The sequence below is a fragment of the Bos indicus x Bos taurus genome, chromosome 13 (genome assembly GCF_003369695.1).
Source record: "Bos indicus x Bos taurus breed Angus x Brahman F1 hybrid chromosome 13, Bos_hybrid_MaternalHap_v2.0, whole genome shotgun sequence".
Lineage (NCBI taxonomy): Eukaryota > Metazoa > Chordata > Mammalia > Artiodactyla > Bovidae > Bos > Bos indicus x Bos taurus.
Window position 1 is genome coordinate 81,402,218 of NC_040088.1, and position 20,661 is coordinate 81,422,878.

Sequence of the window (20,661 nt, forward strand, 5' to 3'; positions counted from 1 at the left end):
CACTGTAGAATTGATGCTTTTGAACTGTGGTGTTAGAGAAGACTCTTAAGAGTCCCTTGGACTGCAAGGAGATCCAACCAGTCCATCCTAAAGGATATCAGTCTTGAGTGTTCATTGGAAGAACTGATGCTGAAGCTCCAATACATTGGCCACCTCATGCAAAGAGCTGATTCATTAGAAAAGACCCTGATTCTGGGAAAGATTGAAGGCAGGAGGAGAAGGGGATGACAGAGGATGAGATGGTTGGATGGCATCACCGACTCGGACATGAGTTTGAGCAAGCTCTGGGAGTTGGTGATGGACAGGGAGGCCTGGTGTGCTGCAGTTCATGGGGTCACAAAGAGTCAGATACAACTGAGCAACTGAACAACAACACAGAATTTTAAATGTGCAACTAAACAGTGGCTGTTTTTGACTTTTCCCTCACGGGTCCCGAGACTGTGCCTCAGAGGACAGACAGAACTCCAGAGGACTGGCTGAGCAGTACGCAGCATGGCTGTTGGGCCATACCCCGCAAGCCTTCAAGCCTGCTATTTGCCCAGCCGAAGGACTGAACAAAGAGCTCAGAGACATCAGTGGTTTATGGATGGGGGAGCTTACATGTCGAAGCAAAAACAGTCAGAGAGATATCCAACCGGGGATGGCAGATGGCAGGCAAGACCTGGCAGGAGTCTTCAGGACCAGGGTAAGAGGGAGGTTCCCCGTTATAGGAAGAACTGAAGCTAGGTTGGCTCATCGATATCAGGGAGACCAGCGGAGGGGCCCACCCCACTTCTCTTTTGATAAAGGGGAGTAAGACATTCCAACCTAAAGATTAGAACAATCACTAGCTGGGGCCTGGGGCAATAGCAGGCCTTTACTCATTAGGCTCTAAGACTAACAAGGAAGGCCCCTCCGATGAGCAGGATGTTGGTGAAGCAAGGACTGGCTGAGTGGGAATGGACAGGGAGCAGAGAACGGCCACCCTGAGTGGCATGACCATATAACAGGCACCACCAGCTGGGGAGGGTAGGGCTTTCAGTGCCAGGTGAGCAACTGGTGCCAGACTGAAAACTGAAAACCCTATGTTCCAGAGCTCCACTGTCCCAGGCAGCTGGGACGGTTACTCACCATGCAATGAGAGCTCATTTCCCCAGCCGTGACAGGCGAAACCCATGCCTCTTACTCTCGAGCTCTCCAGAAGTTTCCTGACCCTGCTTCTTACAGCCAAGCCTTCACAGCCCAGAATGCACTCAGTAAATCCCAGACGCACCTCCTCTGAGAACCACAGGTTTGGAGACACAGTCTTGGGGCAGGCCTACGATGACTGAGCACATTCGCAACAACCTTCAGTTTTAGACAAAAAAGGAAGAACAAGCCTCCCTCAGGTACCTTGGCTGGGCCTGGCAGATTGTTCCCAGCCCTGGCAACCGTGAGGAGCTCCTCTAACTGTGTGAGTCCCAGATTCTGGTGACTCATCCCACAAGGATGTGAAGGATGCCTTCACCCGCCACTCACGGGAAGCGGATGAAACGCGAGCCGGCAGCCAGCTCCAAGTACTGAGCCCAAAGCTGAGCGACTTTTACAGACAAAGAAGAATCAGCTCTGCAACAAGTCACTCTTCGGTGCTGTAAAACTACCTCAGTTAACAGTCACTTCATTCACACAGGCCAGACTGTGGGTGAACACTGCGACAGAAGAATGAAAAGAGATGACCTTCCCGACCCCGACACTCAGGACTGTTCTTAAATCGATTCCTTACTCTGCCCTTCCTTTCCTCAAAATCATTTCAGAGAGTGAGTCCAAGATCTGAAAGTAATTCTCAAGTCACACTATCTCACTAATATTGATTGTCACCTTTCTGTAACCAAAAACAAAACAAAAACAAAAAACAACCTGATGGATGTGTACCCTTTTGGGATTATATGTTAGAGTTATTCTAGGAAACTCTATAGAACAGTTACTATTTGTCACATTTTATCGTCCTAGTGAGACTGTTATGGACTAAATGTCTATGTTTCCCAAAACGTATATGTTGACGCCCTAATCCCCAAGCTGATGGTATTTGGGGGAGAGACCTTTGGGAGGTGAATAGAGTTTGATTAGGTCATGAGGGTGGAGCCCTTGTGATGGGATTAGTGTCCTTATAAAGACACAAGATCTCTCTGCAAGCCCCTGGGGAAGGCCATGTAAGGATGCAGGCAGAAGGCAATCTAGGAAGACGATCCTCATAAGACACCGAATCTATTTCTCAGCCTCTAGAATGGTGAGAAATAAATGCATATTGTTTAAGCTATCCAGTCAACGATATTTTGTTAGAGCAACCCCAAATGACTAAAACATATACCCAGAGGGGTAGGAAAAAACCTATAATCAAATAGTCCTCAAGAAAACACATTTGATTGACATTATCAAGACTTAGTCTGAGATACACATTGAATGGTGACCGATGTGGCAAAAGAAAATGACTGCCATTCTGAGTCTGCTGTGGCAGATGGCCCAAGACACAGGCAGTCTGTTCACAGAACCTAAGTGGGTTAGTGCCTGGCTCCCTTGGAAAGACTTATACCATGAACACAATGTGAGCAACAGTGTATGGGGCCAAAGACATTTGATGGACCTTGATGAAGGACAACTATTAGGACACCTCTGACAGTGACATCTTGATCAGCTGTTCAAAGTTTGGTCAAGGTCATAACTTCTAAAGAACCTGGCCCAGCAAAACAATCAAGCATAGCATATGGGCCCTGAAGCTTAACTGCATCATTCACACTAGACTTCTCACCTCCACAAGTCTCACCATAGCATTTGGCAAGCCCATGTCTGGATAACAAGTTCAAGAACATTTGTTCAATTATGGCTCAAGAGCTTACAGAATATTGTTAGAGCAAAGCTTCCCAGGGTCTGAGAGCAACGACTGAGCCAGATGGAATCACATGACAAACTCCCTCTAAATGAGTTAATTCTTAGATCTATAGCCATTTCTGCAGAATTTACATCTGGAGTACCTGAATGTGTGAGAATGGGTATGAACGTGACCTTCACCTCTGGAAAGAGGTAACAACACTAAAGTGATCTAAATATAGTGTGTTCATGGCACCACTGACTGCAGTCCACAACTCAGGTTAGCAGGAGTGCCCATCTTTGTGTTAAAGATATCAATTATATTAGAAGTTATGCTTTTTCCCCCACTGGGAAAGAAATTTTCAGTTGGAGCACTACTCATGCTAAACCAAGAGTAGGCAAAAGGCAGCCCAAAAGGACTGACTCTATACCATCACTACTCAGCAGATCCCCCAGCTTGCAAAATTCAAACAATAGCACCAAGTTACAAAAATTCTCCATCAAGTGGCTGATTCTACTTGTGAGATTTATATGACTAAAAATTAGTATTAGTGCTCATGAGAAGAATACTTTCAACAACTCAGATTATTTTCTGTAAAAATCCACAGTGACACCAAGACACAGGTTTTATGATGACGAAAGTTTGGCCCACAATATCATTAGGACAACACACGCTTCTGTTCGGAACCTCCAATTTCACTTACACCTTGACGCAAAATGAGGAACTTCAGCCCAGAAATTCCAGGGAATATGCCGATTTATGTCAGTGTTCAGGAATGTTTCTACACAAAGCACCGAGAATGCAGTCTGCACTCAGGTTTTATACTAAAGACTCGATTCCTATGTTTCACCCACAATTCCTGCATGGGCTTTCCCACTTCTTTCCTCATCCTCACCAGAGAAGAGACTGTGTTGGGTAGTGATGCATTTTATCTTGTTTCATCTATGTGCATCAAGTAACTTCAGAAGTTTCAAGCCGAAGAGAACCTGAGCTCATCTATTCCGATGCTTAACTTGGAGGAAGAGGACACTAATGGGCAGAGAACTAAAAACAAAGAAGCTTCAAATAAAATGCTCCTTCATAACCAGTTTCTTTCCTTTGTTCCAGCAAGCATGTCCTCAAAGAGAAAAAATGCCCCTGACCTGGCCTGCCAACTCCTGGTACATCTAATTCAATATCAAGAGAAAAGAAATCCTCATTTCCTCCCTCAGTGAAAAACCCAGACAAATCTGCTGTATTAGTTTTCTACTGCTCCCATAACAAAACCCACAAACCCAGTAGCTTAAAAGAACACAAATTCATTATCTTCAAGTTCTGTGGGTCAGAAGCACAACACAGGTCTCACCAGCTCCAATCAAGGGCTGTGCTCCTTTTCAGAGTCTGGGGGCAAAGCTGTCTGCTTCCTTCCCAGCTTGTAGGGCCCGCTACATGCCTCGGTCACGGCTCCCTTCCTCCGTCTTTAGAGCCAGTGATGGGAGTCTCAAGTCCTCTCATACTTGGGATTTCTTATACCCCTCCTTCTAACATTCAGGCACGCGTGCACCTTCTCTCTCTCCCTCCCTCTCTCTGACAATAATTAAGATTCTCCATTTTTAAGAACTCATATGATTACCTTGCACCCACTCAGACTAATCGGGATAATCTAGCCACTTCATAGTCCCTTCTCTTAATCACATCTGCCACTTCTTTTGGCCATGGAGAGCAATATTTACAAGTTCAGGGAATTAGCACATGGACATCTTCAGGTAGCCACTGTTCTGCCTAAAGAATGGTCCCAAGGAACATTTGGTGAGCAGGTCCTGAATCTGGGAGATGCCCCTGGATTCGTCCCTTCTGTTTACGCTCCGTGTCCTGAGAATAACTAGATGCCATGACTCCAGATTCTACCTGTGTCAGTACTGCTCCCTGCTTCTTACATACTCAGCTACTCCCAAAGCTGACGTGTCCCCGGAATTCTTCACCTCTTCTCCACCTGGAGCCAGCCTCAACTGTTTTCCGTTCTTCACACTGTCCTTCTGAGCCCACATGCTTCAGGAAGAGTGTCTCCAGCCCCAGGTCTGGGTGAAGGGACTAGATGTGTCTCAGCAAGTCATGATGACCCCATGCCCTCTGCCAGTCACTTTCAGCATGAGGGGAACACAGTGTGCTCAATGCATTCACTGAATTAACCAACACAGGAGTCACCCGGGATTTCTTGTTAGGTCACCTAAGTCATTGGAGTCTATGCTAAAAACTCACTTAATTTTTCTGATGCTAAAAAATCACTTGATTACTTGATGCTAATAACATCCTGAATGGTACATTGCTCATTAAAATACCTGTACATTTTTTTTAACATTTTTTATTGTGGTAAAAGTCACATAATATAAAACAAACTATTTTAACCGTATTTAACTGCACTGCTCAGTGGCACCAAGTATAATCATATGGTTGTGCAACTCTAACCTCATCCATCTCCTGAATTTTTCACCTTCCTAAATGGAAACTCTGCCCCCATTAAACACTAACGCCCCATCCCCACCCCACCCCAACCCCAGCATCTACCAATGCACTTTCTGACTCTATGAATTTGACTATTAAGTACCTTCTATAAATGGAATCAAACAGAATAAAATGACTGTAAAATTTTGTTCACGGTTCTACTTGCTCCTGGCCTCCCATGACCTCTGGGCTCCATGCTTCACCCTATATATCAGAATACTTTTCCAGAGCCACCAATCTTATTGGCTGTTCAAAATGCTCTAGTGATAGCCCATCAGCCATAACTAGTTCTTCAAAATCAGTGCTCATATCCCTCTGAAGAATCTAGAAAAACCAGGTAACCAAAAGTCAGTTTTAACTTGATATCTTAATTTTTGTCATCATCATCATATATTAAAAAATGTGTTAAAGATATAAATTTCTGATATGTAATAAATGTTGATCGATGCATGATATTGGATGCTTGGGGCTAGTGCACTGGGACGACCCAGAGGGATGGTATGGGGAGGGAGGAGGGAGGAGGGTTCAGGATGGGGAACACATGTATACCTGTGGCGGATTCATTTTGATATTTGGCAAAACTAATACAATTATGTAAAGTTTAAAAATAGAATAAAATTAAAAAAAAAATAAAGTAAAACAACTCATATTGCTCAAAGAAATCCACAAGAATCTAAATAGCATAGTGATTTCGTACCCATGTCCATCGTTTAAAAATAAATAAGCTCTTCTTTATCAGGTATGTTTCATCATGCCCTTATATTTGCATTCCACTCCTCCTGCAAAAGTTTATCTCAGTGAATATATTATGATGATTCAAAGTGCTTTATTAACTTACCTACCATATATATCCCTACATACACCAAAAATAGGCATGAATTTTAGAATTGTAGGTATTAATCTACTTTGAATTTAGCCCCTGAGGGTGAAATAATTTCTTCTGAGTTATACAAAAACATTTACCTGTAAATAACTGAAAAAAAAATCCAACAAATACAATAAAATTTTGATCAGTAGTCATTAAATATAAAAAATAAATTTTTATTTAAAATGTATTTCTTAATAAGACAGACAGACAGAGCTTTTAAAATTTAACCAAGGCATCTATAAATTAATAAATATTCCTTAATGCTAAAGTAATAACAGGTTCGCATGAATTTTACTACAATTTTTCATATTTCTGTATATAACTGCAGATAAATCCTTTTGGCCTAAATGAGTGTGTGACAGTTTTGTGGTAGGCACATCCCTCCAATCATGGAAGTCCTTTTGTGTTTTAGGCCATCAAAGACAGTGATCCATTATCAATATTATTTTTAATTACCTATCAACTGATGATCCACATATGCCTTCAATTTCATTACAAGCAAAGGGTCCTTTTGTTTAAGCCTTAGAACATTTCTGCATCACAGGAAGATGTACAGGACACGATTCTGGAATGCCTGCTTTCTGTAAAAAGGGAGAAAGGAAAGCAGACACATTTCCAGGCAGATCAACTTTAGGAACGAGTGGAAATAAATGTTGAAAAACTGGACAACCACTCCCTTGAGAGTCTGTGAGCCCTTTTACATCCCCCATTAGAGGGTCTTCATTGATGCCCAAAGGTATGTTTAAAGGCATTTTGAAAATGCTGACCAGTGGGATAAAATCAAAATGACTTCCTTGGTGGCTTCCAAGACTCTGCACTTCCATACAGCGGGTCCAGGTTCAACCCCTGGTCAGGAAACTGGATCCCACACACTGCAACTAAAATCTGGTGCATTCAAATAATTTTTCTTTAAATGACTTCACCTAAAACACAGTGCCTGACATGATTTGATGCGGGTTTGTGTCTCATTTCCCACTTGTGTCCCTCTAGACATGCGTTGTGCTCAGTCACTCAGTCATGTCTGACTCTTCATGACATCATGGACGGTAGCCCACCAGGCTCCTCTGGCCATGGAATTTTTTGGACAAGAATACGCGAGTAGGTTGCCAGTTTCTTCCCCAAGGGATCAACCCAATCGAGGGATCAAACTCGCATCTCTTGTCTCCTACAAGAGCAGGCAGATTCTTCACCACTGCACCGCCAGGGAAGCCCCATTTTTTTCCCTCCCCCACTCATTCCTACACCAGCCTGAGCGGAATCACGTATCCAGGTTGTAAGTTCACTCTCAAGAGGAACATGTGTCAAAAAGACTTCCTTCCTTTACTCCACTTTGACCCTCAGCCTGCTGCTATTTTAGACATGAGGGATGAGTCACTGAAATTTATACCAGCATCTTGCCCCTGGCTCAGTCTAGTCGCAGGACTCTGCTTGCTGTATGACATAAATTAACAGTAGCAGTTTAAACAGTCCCCATACCTTCAGGATAGAATTCTGTATAGTAAACCACCCAACCATATATTCCCACATTCTAGAAACACCATTCAACGATTCTAGCATTTCATATATATATATATATATATATATATTCAACTATATATATACACACACACACAAATATATAATTTCGTCATAGAGACATCAGTTTCAGCGTTATAGGTGAGGTTCCTTTCATTCCTCTGCACTTCTGTCCCTGCCCTTGCTGAAGCTTTCCCAGATGTTCCCTTCCCTGTCCCAGGTACAGAACTAGTCACTCTACTCCCTGAGAACATGCCGCTTTTACTTCCATTGGGTATTTCTCACACTCCGCTTGGCGCCATGACGGTGCTGTGAGCAAGTCTGGTCTCCACGGCAGGACACTCACAGCGCTCCGTCCTCATGCGGTCCCTTGGTCCTGACCACCCCTCCCTGAAAATCTCTCTTCTCTCAAGGCCAGTCCATTCTTCTCACTCCAAACATGACCACTCTTCCTCAGTTTCCTGCACGTGCTCCCCAACTCTGCCCACTGCTTTTCTCAGAGCTCCTTGCACTCTTCATAATGCATAGCAGAGGTCTCAGAGACTAGACCAAAGTGAGCTAACACCAAAATCATATGACAGGTACCTTTTCCCACGCTGGAAGTGGGGAAAAGGTACTAACAATGTCCTCACGTTAGGGTTTTGAACTTTTGTTTTTCTAAAAGTTTGCCTTTAACTGTGACTAATGACGAGCAGTGACAAAAGTAAACAAATATTACAGGAAACACAGAAAATCAATCACATATTAGTAATTTAAGAGTTTCGTGTATAGGCTCATGGGTTAGAATTTTATATTATGTATAAAATAACATCTAGTATTTTATCAGCAAAGTTGGTGCTGTGCTTCTTCGTGAAATTAATATAATGAAACATACCCACACATGTCTATGTATACACTTGTAAATTATACATATTAGAAATCAATATAAAATTAAGTTACTTTCTCTCTGGCATCACAACATGTGAAAACAGCCCAGTGAATGCTCAGGCACTGCTGGTGTGAATGCCAAACGGCCCGATCATTCTGAAAACCAGTTTGGCAATTTCTCACGCAACTAAGTACGCACATGACCCAGCCATCCCAGCCTTGGACATTTACTCAAGAAGAATAAAATCATGTCCACACAAAGACTTGTACACAAAAGCAGCTTTTTAACAGCCCCAAACTGGAAAGATATACATGTTCATCAATAGGTGAATAAACTGTGATACATCACACAAATGAATAAAACTCAGAAATTTAAACACTATACAACATAACAACCTGGAAGAATCTCAAAAACATTAAGCTAAAAGAAAACAGTTAGACAAAAGAATGCATGATTCCTTTTCTAGGAAATCCCAGAAAAAGCAGAAAGAATCTAGAGAGATAGAAAGCAGACCAGTGGTTGCCTAGGGCTAAGGGGTTTGAATGGAGAAGGCAATGGCACCCCACTCCAGTACTCTTGCCTGGAAAATCCCATGGATGGAGGAGCCTGGTGGGCTGCAGTCCATGGGGTTGCTAAGAGTCGGACACAACTGAGCGGCTTCACTTTCACTTTTCACTTTCATGCATTGGAGAAGGAAATGGCACCCCAATCCAGTGTTCTCGCCTGGAGAATCCCAGGGACGGGGGAGCCTGGTGGGCTGCTGTCTATGGGGTTGCACAGAGTCGGACACGACTGAAGTGACTTAGCAGCAGCAGCAGCAAGGGGTTTGAAAGGGTGGAGGGTGAAGAAAGGTCCAAACAAACCTTTTTGGGTAACAGAAAAGTTCCACATCGTGACAATGGCAGTGGGCACCAGCGGGCACACTGATCAACACTCACTGAAATGAGTGATGGACACCGATAATGGATACATGCTATTGCACATGAATTATAATTCAATAAAGCTGATGTTTTTCAATTGGCCCAATGGACTTTCCACCAAATTTGGAGACTGTTAGGAATGATCTGACTTGCCATGAAGGCAGGTTTGTGTGGTAGATATGAAATTTACTTTGAATGACTCTGTAGTGGGAAGAGGGGAAGGGGTGGAATTTTTGTGTTTCACATGGAGTAAGCCGGTCACTAACACTTATTGAAACTGCCATCATTTTATAGATGGGCAGTGGGCCTATCTGAGATGGGAACAAGTTGGTGAGTTCCAGGAATGAGAACTGTGTTTAGTTTGGTACAACTTGAGCTTTAAGCCCAGTGGGTAGACTCTGTAACTAGGAACTATTTCTTCCTGGTGCCAAACCCCAGATTACCATTTCTGAGTTGAAATAAGGTGGCTTTGGACAACTTATTGGAACTGAAAATGTTCAAAGAATAGTTTATTGGAAGTGACACCTCTGGAGACTGGGGCTAGTTGAATTCAGAAACTGAGAGAATTAGGCCTAGAAGAGCAAAGCCTCTCCCCAGCCCCGTGTGTGACAATCAAATACACCAATGGTTCTTAACCTTGACTGAATGAGAATCTTCTGGACAGCTTGTTAGAGCATAGGTTTCTGGACCCCACCTTCAGAGCTGCTGATTCAGGACGCCAGGTGTGGCATCTCTGGCAAGTTCCCAGGTAACGTGGATGTTACTGATCTGGGGACCACCCTTGGAGAACCAGCTGTATACCCTGGTTTTATGGATCCTTACATATTCAACAGTTCTCAAACAGCCTTACCCATGAATTAAGTAGAAAGAAGTCCAATTTATTTTACTAGCTACACAATTTACACTAACAATAGTAAGAAAGGTCAGAAGAAAAAACTCCATAGTTACTGGAATAGAGGGACAGCTTGTTCCTGCTTCAGGTACCTTCCTGTGTGGATGAGTTTTTCTCAGCTTTTAGGTTACTAAGTAGCTTCTGTATTTCGGACATTAATTTTGCCACTCTCTTATCAGTAAAAGTGGATATTATACTATGTTCTTGGTAATAAATGACACTGTCACAAGTTCAAAATGTACATCATTTTCTATTGTCAGATGAAAAAGACAGAGATAAGAGAATTGTGAGGGTAGGACTATAGGGTGAAGAGGAGTTACATGAAAAGGTTTAGAAATGGGGAAGAAAGATACAAATCACAGCAGACTCAAAAATTCCCCAGGGGAAAGAAGCAGTGTGTGAGAGATTAATAATCACGGGGCCAAAGAGGGAAGAAATGGCTTGATGAACTGGAAGTTTACTCTAGAGATAAGAAGAAAATAACAATGGGAAAAGGACTTGAAATATAAAATAATGCTGGGTAAAATAAAAACAAAACAAAAACAGAAAAAAAGCCAAGAGAAAAGGAAGACCTGTTTGTTTTTAAGTTATTAAATATGACATTTAAAAAACAAGATATACCAATAGACAGTGATTTCTGAAGAGAGGAAGGGAAAGGCCAGTTTTTAAAATATTGCCACCTTATTCGCTGGATAAATGTCCAGTTCCAGGTTACTAGAAATCAACTGTGGTTCCTCAGTACTTTAGAGGTCCCAGCTTGAAGCGGTGGGATATGTCCCTGGGGGGCGTGGGCAGACTGGGGGTATGGTGGACAGGACAGTGTCCTCCCCCCGGAAGATGTGCACTCCTCATCCCTGCAGCCTGTGACCATGCTACCTCACATGGCCAGAGGGACACTGCAGATGTGAATAAATTAAAGATCTTAAGTTGGAGAGATGGGTGGGCCCCTGTAAGACAAGGTTCTTATAAAACAGAAGACAGGAGGCCGTGGTATCAAAGGAGGAGACATGCCAGGAGAACTAAAAACCAGAGTGATGTAGCCATAAGCCTCAGCACATGGGTGACCTCCAGGAATAGGACAAGACAATGAACAGACTCTCTCCTACAGTCTTCAGAAAAGCACAGCCTTGCACACCTATTTTAAACTCCCGATCTCCAGAGCTATGAGATGATAAACCTGCAGTGTTTTCAGCCACGAAGTCTGTGGCAATTTGTTGCAGCAGCAAGAGGAAACTAATCCAGGGATCCTGGGCATGCTGGGCAGAACTGGAGAGCGCTGGCCTCCTCTAACGCAGAGAACACAAGTCTGGGTTTTGCAAGATCTTCCAGATTGTTAGGAGATGCAGAAAATCTGTGTGCATCAAGTTCAGTTCAGTTCAGTTCACTCAGTCATGTCCGACTCTTCGCGACCCCATGAACTGCAGCACGTCAGGCCTCCCTATCCATCACCAACTCCCGGAGTTCACTCAGACTCACGTCCATCGAGTCGGTGATGCCATCCAGTTAGCGACTAGTAATACTGTGCAGGACACGGTACGACCACAGCACTGACTGTGGCTCCTTCTTTCCTTTATTGAACACGTCATCCATGTGATGCAGTTAGACTAAAAGCAGAATAGAAAAACAGAACAGGCTTTTCTGGCTCAATGCTCCCTCCACTCCAGACTACCGACCATATCCAAGCTTGCAGGGACAAAGAGCTCAGCTCACAAAGCTCTTACGTTGCTGGCCAGAAGGCACTGAAGGCAGCATGAGGTCCATTTTCTGCCCCCGAATCACTCAGAAGCTGAACCTCACAGTGTTAGATTTTTCCTACATTCTAGACAACCACTGGGGCCAACACGCTTTATAGAATCATTCTGGAAGATGAAATTATTTTAGGAAAACTTTTTGTTCTCTGTGGATGAAAGGAATTACTGAAGTGTTAAATGTTAAGACTAACACTGAAACATGGCCAGATACATAAGAACACCTTTAAGAAGTGAAGGGGAAAGAAACATCAAAGTTCAAATTAATCTTGCCTAAAAGTAATTCTTCTGTAAATTCTACTCTTTGGGGTGAGTTGCTAGAAGAGGGGGGAATGAAGTTAGTCATGTTTACAGATGGAGAAGGCAATGGCACCCCACTCCAGGACTCTTGCCTAGAAAACCCCATAGGTGGAGGACCCTGGTAGGCTGTAGTCCATGGGGCTGCGCTGAGGCGGACCCGACTGAGCGGCTTCACTTTCACTTTTCACTTTCACTTTTCACTTTCACGCATTGGAGAAGGAAATGGCAACCCACTCCAATGTTCTTGCCTGGAGAATCCCAGGGACGGCAGAGCCTGGTGGGCGGCCGTCTACGGGGTCACTCAGAGTCGGACACTACTCAAGCAACTTAGCAGCAGCAGCATGTACAGAGACAAGTGGCCTCTTCATACTCAGGCAACCAGCCAACAATATTTATTGATTGAAGACTCTTCAAAACACTAAGCAAGAAAAAACTAGGATCTGCAAAAGTATAAGATAGGGTTCTAACACATAAGAATTCTCACGAAGGAATTCTGTGAGATCCCTGGGAAGATGAGGCCAATATGGGAAATAATCAGAGTACAATAAGTCCCCTACATATGAACAAGTTCTGTTCCAAGGCCACCAAAGTCAGCCTAGGCACCCAACAATCAGCTATATGGTACTGTACTGTAACACATTTACAATACTTTTCACACAAATAAAACATAAAAGACAGATACAAAAAATGAAGAAAATAGTTTTGATCTTACAATACAGTACTGTACCTTGAAAAGCATAGTACAAGTTGGCACATGAGGGCTGGCGGGGAGTGAACAGGCAAGCTACTGCCTGGAGGAGGGCGAGGAGGTAGAGACAGCAAAGCTGGAGGCCGGGCAGCAACAGAAGACAGAGGGTGAGCAGCGATCTCACTCACACCCGATACGGATGAAACCGCCTGCATCTCTGCAAGCTCTCAGCCTGAAGGTTTGTATGCAGGGGACTTACTACAAATAACGGTCTTTCTTTGCACTGAAGCTGATAAATGCAATATGGACGCATCACATGTAAGGGATGGGTGGAGATCTGACTTTTGCAGACAGGAAAGCTTCAGCATGGAAGGCTTATGCTAACCCTTCAAGGACAGACAGGATGTAGGGAAAGGGTAAGCTATACTGCTCGACAGAAACTGGCTTGATGACTTCTCTCCTGTGCTAGAATCTTGCATTTTTAATTGAAGCCGAAAATACAATAAAACCTGAATAAATGGTGGTCCTTTATTATAAGATGAAGTTGTACAACAAATGCAAATGCTGTGTAAGATACAGAAGAAGATCATTGTTATTTCTTTCTATTCTACTGGGCCTTGATATTGTAAGAGGAAGAAGCAGTGACCATTTCCCACGATACTCTGTTACATGATTGTACCAAAAAATGCAGGCATATGTCTCTAATGCCCCCAATCACATAAGATAAAATACTGAATTAAGTAGAAGTCTGATACTGTTGTAACCAAGTAGAAAGTTACTGAGATTTACAACCTGAATTCATGTTTTGCTTAAAACATGGTTTTCCAAGTTATTTTATCAGAACTGACCTCAGCACATGTTTGCAAATATTACTCTGTCCTTTCATCTCAGAGAAAAGCAACTTTAAATAGCTTGGAAATGCAGGTATAGATGTTTTTTTGGCCTATAGGTAGTTAACTATTAGCTCTAATAAGATAGAGCCAGTGTTTGGTTAGAATTTTGAAGAGACAACTGTTGAAATATTTGATCAATTTGGTTCTAAGGATCACACACTGTGCTTTTAAACACTGCTGGGTTATTATTTTCCTGCATTCCTTTATGAGAGAGAAAACAAACTTTCTATCAAATGATGTAATTTTAAAAATCACTATACATTTCCACGTAGTATTCTAGAGAAAGACTGTAAAAGAAGCTTCTGAGCACCTACCATACTACTTCTCTAACCCTGAGATATAACTCTGGATTTTTCTTATCGACAATAGCGGAACAAGCCATGGTTTATAATTCAGGATTTCCTGGAAAAGCAAAATCCATCTGTATGTAACAGGTGGAGGAGCTGGGTGGGTTTTCAGAAGATGAGTCTCGTGTTCTATTAAAGCGTGTAAAATGACTGGCGAACATGAGCAAATCAAAAATAGGAGTTTTCTGACACTTCCAAAGAATTCACATTGAGCATTTTACAGCCCCCAGTAACATTACATACTTGCTTTCTTTTTTAAACTACTTTTATTTGTTTGTGCATTTGGCCGCGCTGGGCCTCGGTGTGCGCAGGCTCTTCTCTCCCCGTGGAGAGTGCGAGCTCCTCTCCAGCTGCGGAGCTCAGCTTCTCACCGAGGCGGCTGCTCCCATTGCAGACCTCGGGCTCTGGAGCATGGGCTCAGCGCATGTGGCGCTTGGGCTTAACTGCGCCGGGGCATGTGGGGTATTCCCGGAGCAGGGAGGGACTGAGCCTGTGTCTCCTGAGTCTCCTCCATTGGCAGGCAGATTGTTTACCACTGAGCCACCAGGGAAGCCCAAAGTTGACCATACTCTTTCCGCTCTGCTTCTTTCTTGCTGGGTATTTAAAAACTGCTTCTTTGTGACCAAAGACATTGCTGGACATTTTTACTTTTGGGCTACAGGTCTTTCTGAGAGCCTGGAGTTTCAAGCTAGCTGCTGTCTGATTAGTGGAGGTTTTACACAGCTGTGTATACTTGTCAGGACAGATGTGAATCAGGTACCTGAGACCAAAGCTGACACAAACCCCTGCATGCAGATATGGACTGTCTCAGGAACTATGTCACAGAACAGACTTTTATTCCTGAAGAAGCAGTGTGAGAAGCAGTGCACATTTCAGGCTCAGTCACGGGGTGAATTTTGTTGTTGCTATGTGCCGTGCTTAGTTGCTGTCTGTAGTGTCAGACTATTTGCTTAGTTGCTAAGTCGTGCCCAGCTCTTTTTGACCCTATGGACTGTAGCCCTCCAGGCTCTTCTGTCCATAGGATTTCCTAGGCAAGAATACTGGAGTGGGTTGCTACTTCCTTCGCCAGGCAATCTTCCCAACCCAGGAATCAAATCCGCATCTCCCGCATAACAAGTGGATTCTTTACCACGGAGCCACCAAGGAAGCCCTGTGGAGTGAATACATCCTCGAATAAAATCTTTACAGGAAACAGCTGGCCTGAAAACGGTGTTTTTGTGTTTTTTTTTTTTTTTTTCTCTATATCCAGAGAAACCAGGTGCATCAGTCCCAAGAACCTCTTAGAATACAGTTACTTCCAGGTGCCTGCGTCTCACCAGACACAAGAATCAACCAACTCATTGGCAAGTAATTTGTGCCAAAGAAAATCTGTGCCAGATATTCTAAGTTACTGTTTTTAAACTTTGATTTTTCAGGAATAAAAACACCATGAGTTACTCCAAATGAAACACAGAGTGAAGTAAGTCCGAAAGAGAAAAACAAATATTGCATATTAAAGCACATGGGTGGAATCTACAAAAAATGTACAGATGGACTACGTGCAGGACAAGAAGAGAGATGAAAACGCAGAGGACGGACATGTGCACACAGAAGGGGGCTGAACTGGGGGACTGGCATCGACATACAAACACCATCCTGTGTAAATGAGATAGACGGCTAGTGCAAACCTGCCGTACATACAGCACAGAGTTCAGCTCGTGCTCTGTGCTGAGCTGGATGGGGGAGATGGGAGGGGTCCCAGCAGGGCATCTGTACACATACAATGGCTTCACTTCATTGCACAGAAAAAAAGCAACGCAATGTGGTAAGCAACTACATCCCAATTAAAAAATATTAACTTATTAGAAAGTGGTGTACAATATGTAATGCTAAGTATGAAAATAACCTGCATCAAAATTTAGTTTCAAGAAATAAATTAACCACAAACTATCTATTCGTAATCAATGAGTTCTCATTTGAGAAGATTCACAAAAGAATATACGAGACGACAAAGGACATGAGGAAACTTTCTCGGTGATGGTAATGTTTCAGATCTTGCCAAGGATCTACACTAGCACATCCATTTGTCCAAGGTCAACTCACATACAATTAGGTATGTGTATATTTCATGGTATGCAAATTTCATATGAAACACTATTGACAAACACTGAACTCTAGTTAATAATAAGAATGCCGAAATGTGCAAACTGATGCCTGAGGTTTATTTTGAAATGCATCATAAATAAGATAGTAAGAGATGGACAAAGGGATAGGTAGATACAGACAGATGTGATGAAGTAAAATGCTAACGGTATAATCTAGGCAGTGAAAATGCAACTGTTCTCTGTAAAACTTTCAAGTGTGAGATTCTCATTAAAAAGGGTTGGAGAAGAAAATATAATTGGGAATAAAATTACTGAAGCATTTAGAGCATCACAGCACTGCACTTCTTTCCCTTCAAGAGTTTACAGGATATCTAGGACCCTGATAGAATGCTGATGTTGAAAACTCAAAGCACAAGTCTAACAAGCTGCGACAAGCAAGGCTTCTTTTTTTTTTTTTTTAAATCAACTGCCCAAGACTGGTTGATTACATTGGGAAAATGTGTGTTATATGAAGGAAAGACGTAGCTCCCCACAGATGATTTCTATATTTAAATTCACACGGAGCTGTAGTGGGGCACCTGCAAGCCAGGCTGGAGAGAGGATGCTGTTAGAAGACGCAGGAGCAAGATGCAAATCAAACCCAACACACGTGAAAAAAGGTTCCTAATGGGCAGATGGAGAGAGTGGATGAGAGATTTGTCCTGAGAGGCCACAGGCAGGGCTGCCAACAGAAAGAGTCCTGCAAAAGGATCGCTGGGGAGGCTTGTGAGAAGTTACAAAGCCTCACATTTCCTCCCCAGAAACCATCACCTATCACATTACCTGTGAAGGGCCGCTGTCTACAGCTAGTCGGTTCACCTTGATCACATTCTCTGCCATTTACTTCACAAACTCATTGCTTAGCACAAACTAGAAAACATTCATTAAGTTAAAAATAACACTCTGGGAGGTGTTTGGCAGAGTGGTCCCAGAACCTGCAACATCAGCAGCCCTGGGGCTTGTTAGAAATGCAGGATCCCAGGCCGCAGCCTACACCTGCTGTGTTAGAATTTGCTGTTTAACCAAACCACAGATGATCTAGTGTGATCTTACAATGAGTCTGTAGCTGAGCCCTGGGGACCAAAGCCTTCCCAAGTAGCAGCTTTAACCTCAGAGAAGACAGCTACAGGAAACCAGGTGAACAACGGGAAGGCTTGACCTCCTGTCTCCTGGAAGCACATTTCCTTGACAGTCACTTCCTCCCTACAATGCTATGACCTTGCCCCCACCTAAGAACGGAAGCTCCCTGGACCCCTGCCACCTTGGGAAGTCCACCACGGTAAACACGTTGCAACCTGCTGTGAACACTTTGGAAAGTTTCATATTCTCCAGCGGATCTAGAAATACCCCACGCATCTCTGGAGAGGGGATCACTTTGCATGTATTGATAACTGCTCTTTTCTCTTCAACGGGTACAATCAGAGGAATTCTCCGGCTATTGCCCCCCATTCAGTTGTAAGACATCTGGGAAAGTTATTTATTGATCTTAAAAACAGCCATAGAATGTTGTTTATTTATTCACATTATCATGTGTACATTTGTCTAGGATAAGTGTATTTTAAAGACCATGTTTTGTTTATTTCAGTCATTGTAACAGAAACTGTTTTATGCTCAAATTCCGTGGCTAGCCATGGTTGATACAAAACTTAAGGTTTAACATTTTCTCTTATAATAGCATTTCTTGAAAGACACTAAGCTGACGAAACAAAGGACACAAAGATTTTTCTAAAGCCACCTTAAGTCAACTACTCTGTACTCACTGAAGTTTCATACTTCAGCATCACTTGTCTATAAATATGTGTAACTTTGTGAAAAGTGGTTTTTAAAAATATGGTTACCAAACACAAAAAAAACAACTTTTAAGTTACTGATTCCCACTTTTATTTCAGGAATTTTACATATTGTCCAATCAACTTTCCAAAACAATAAGTAAGTGCATTTCCCAGACAGTAAGTAAAAAGTATATTTTCATTCTCTCTTCCTATTTAGGAAGAGACTTTTAAAAATAATCATCTTGCCTGTCTTAAGACAGTTTTTTAAAAATCGGCAGTCAAGGACTTCCCTGGCGTCCAGCGGTTATGATGCTGCCCTTTCTCTGCAGGGGGCCCAGGTTTGATCTCGGGTCAGGGAACTAAGATCCCATATGCCACAGTGACACCAAAAAAGAAAAGTTGATGTTGCATCAAAGCCAAAAATAAAAACTAGTATCACTTGCTTATAAAAAGAAAGTAATGATAAAAATAAAAATTTTTAAGAGGAGGCAATCAAAACATGACACTGAAATACGTCTCATACTTTTATTACTAATTATGAAAAACAAAAATGAATCTTTTTGTAATAATTCGTGCATAATGGAAAAATGTTTAACACTTTCTGTGCTATATTGCATCATGCTAAGGTAGTCATAGAAAACATTTTCAAGAGACTGGCTAATTTTTTTTTTTTTTTTTTGGCTAGATTTTATTTTTTCCAGTAGGTTTACATTCAAAGCAAAACTGGGCAGAAAGTACAGAGATTTCTCATATACCCCTATATAGGTGGTTACTGTTTTAAATATGCAAAATGTTAAAAGATAGGCACACAAAAATCCTACCAGTCAATTGAATCATACCAATAAATGCCTTATTGAAAAATCTGAGTCCCAGTCAGGTTTAGAAGATTTATTTAAAAAAAAAAAAAAAAAAAAAAGGACATCAAAATAAATCTGTATCTAATTAAAGCCAGAATCGCCATAAAACGATAGTATCTGATATACTTTGTTGCCTCAATCTTGTCTTAGGCTTCTCCCTTATTAGAAAATCTAAGGAAAAAAATCAGTAATAAAATAATCTTCATGAAAAGTCTGAGTGATCTAAGAAATTTAAAAATGGAGAAGTATTTTCCAGCGTTTTTTTTTTTTTCCTGCCACTGCATAAACCTATACCTGCTTACCTTCAGGAACCACAAAAATAAAATTGTGCCAGCCCTACCTCAAGCTATAAAAAAAGAAACATCAAAATGACTCCCCTTTGTAAACCTTAACTTCCACCCATAAAGCCATTTTTCAGTATGTTCTCTTACCTGAAGAGCGGTGAGCAGGCTGTAAACTTCACCCGGTCAGAAAGAGGATCTTGAGAGCACGCAGGCTGAGAACTGCAAGGATAAGCTCACTCTTTCCAGAAGGGAGACTCGGATGAGCAAGCCCCACACAGCCAGCACATGTAAGGACTCTCCCTGCAGCGTCCCAGCCCTCGGCCACAAAGCGAGACGCTGGACAAACCGTGCCCATAGCCACAACAAAACATCCAGACACAGGGGCCGAGAAAGACTCTTTTCACTATTCCAAGCAGAAAGACAAACATAGCAAATGCTTTTGGCCGGCACCTTGCCAAGTATCTGCCCGTGAATGAGTGAGTGCCCCGCACACGAGAAGTGCCACTTGCCCAGAGGCTAGGGCTTCTTAGCAGGAACAGGAAAGTTTGAATCCTACACCAGAACTCATCCTTCCAATAAATCTTTGACTTCTCTAAAGTGAAGGCTATGAAAATTCAAGCTATAAACCTAAAGGAAAGCCCACTGACTGTCCATTCAGGAACTGGGAAAACTTGCGAGCTGCTAAAAGTCTTTGTTTCAACTCCCCCATCTGCCTGCCACCTTTTGCCCATTTCCCTCTGTAACACCTTCAGGATTCAAGAAAGAAAGTAGATTTTTTAAACTCTTAAGTTACCAGTAGTGCTGATCGAAAGAAAAATAGGTAAGAACTAAAAGATCGAGTGAGATCTGGAGATTATACTCCTTGCACAGATAGTAAAATGTGGATACTTTGGTCTTAGAAATATATTTTGAGAGGATTTTAATTCTCCATCAAATTAAGATACTAACACACACACACACACACACACACACACACACAAGTCCCCTGATTTATCTGCCCACAAGCACTAGTATGGCAATTTTTTTAAAAGGTTAGCTTTTCCCAAAATGTGCCAGAGAGTGTAAAATACTTCACAAAACAAGGTTTCAGGGTGAAATTTTAGGGTGGTCAATCTAGACTAATGTCAATAGAATCCTATACAGCAGAAACTTTAAAAAATGGTTTATGCACTACATCCCAATTATTTAACCATGGGACCCTTTATTTGTGGGGCATCCAGAGGGAATTATATTTTTTCAGACAGACTTGGGAAGTGCTAATAATTTTAGATTCACTTGCCC

General features: G+C 42.4%; 1 protein-coding gene across 4 annotated transcripts in view; it reads right to left on the reverse strand.

Annotated features, from left to right (window-relative positions):
* PLCB4 (phospholipase C beta 4) overlaps positions 1-20,661 on the reverse strand; it is a 480,675-nt gene that overhangs the window by 343,300 nt on the left and 116,714 nt on the right. For 2 of the 4 annotated variants that reach the window (XM_027560322.1, XM_027560323.1), the window contains exon 1: positions 19,528-19,975. The exons of the other annotated variants lie outside the window; for them this stretch is intronic. The gene's annotated coding sequence lies outside the window, so the exon portion shown is untranslated. Of the gene's footprint in view, positions 1-19,527; positions 19,976-20,661 lie in introns of those variants that run through there. 4 annotated transcript variants of the gene reach the window in all.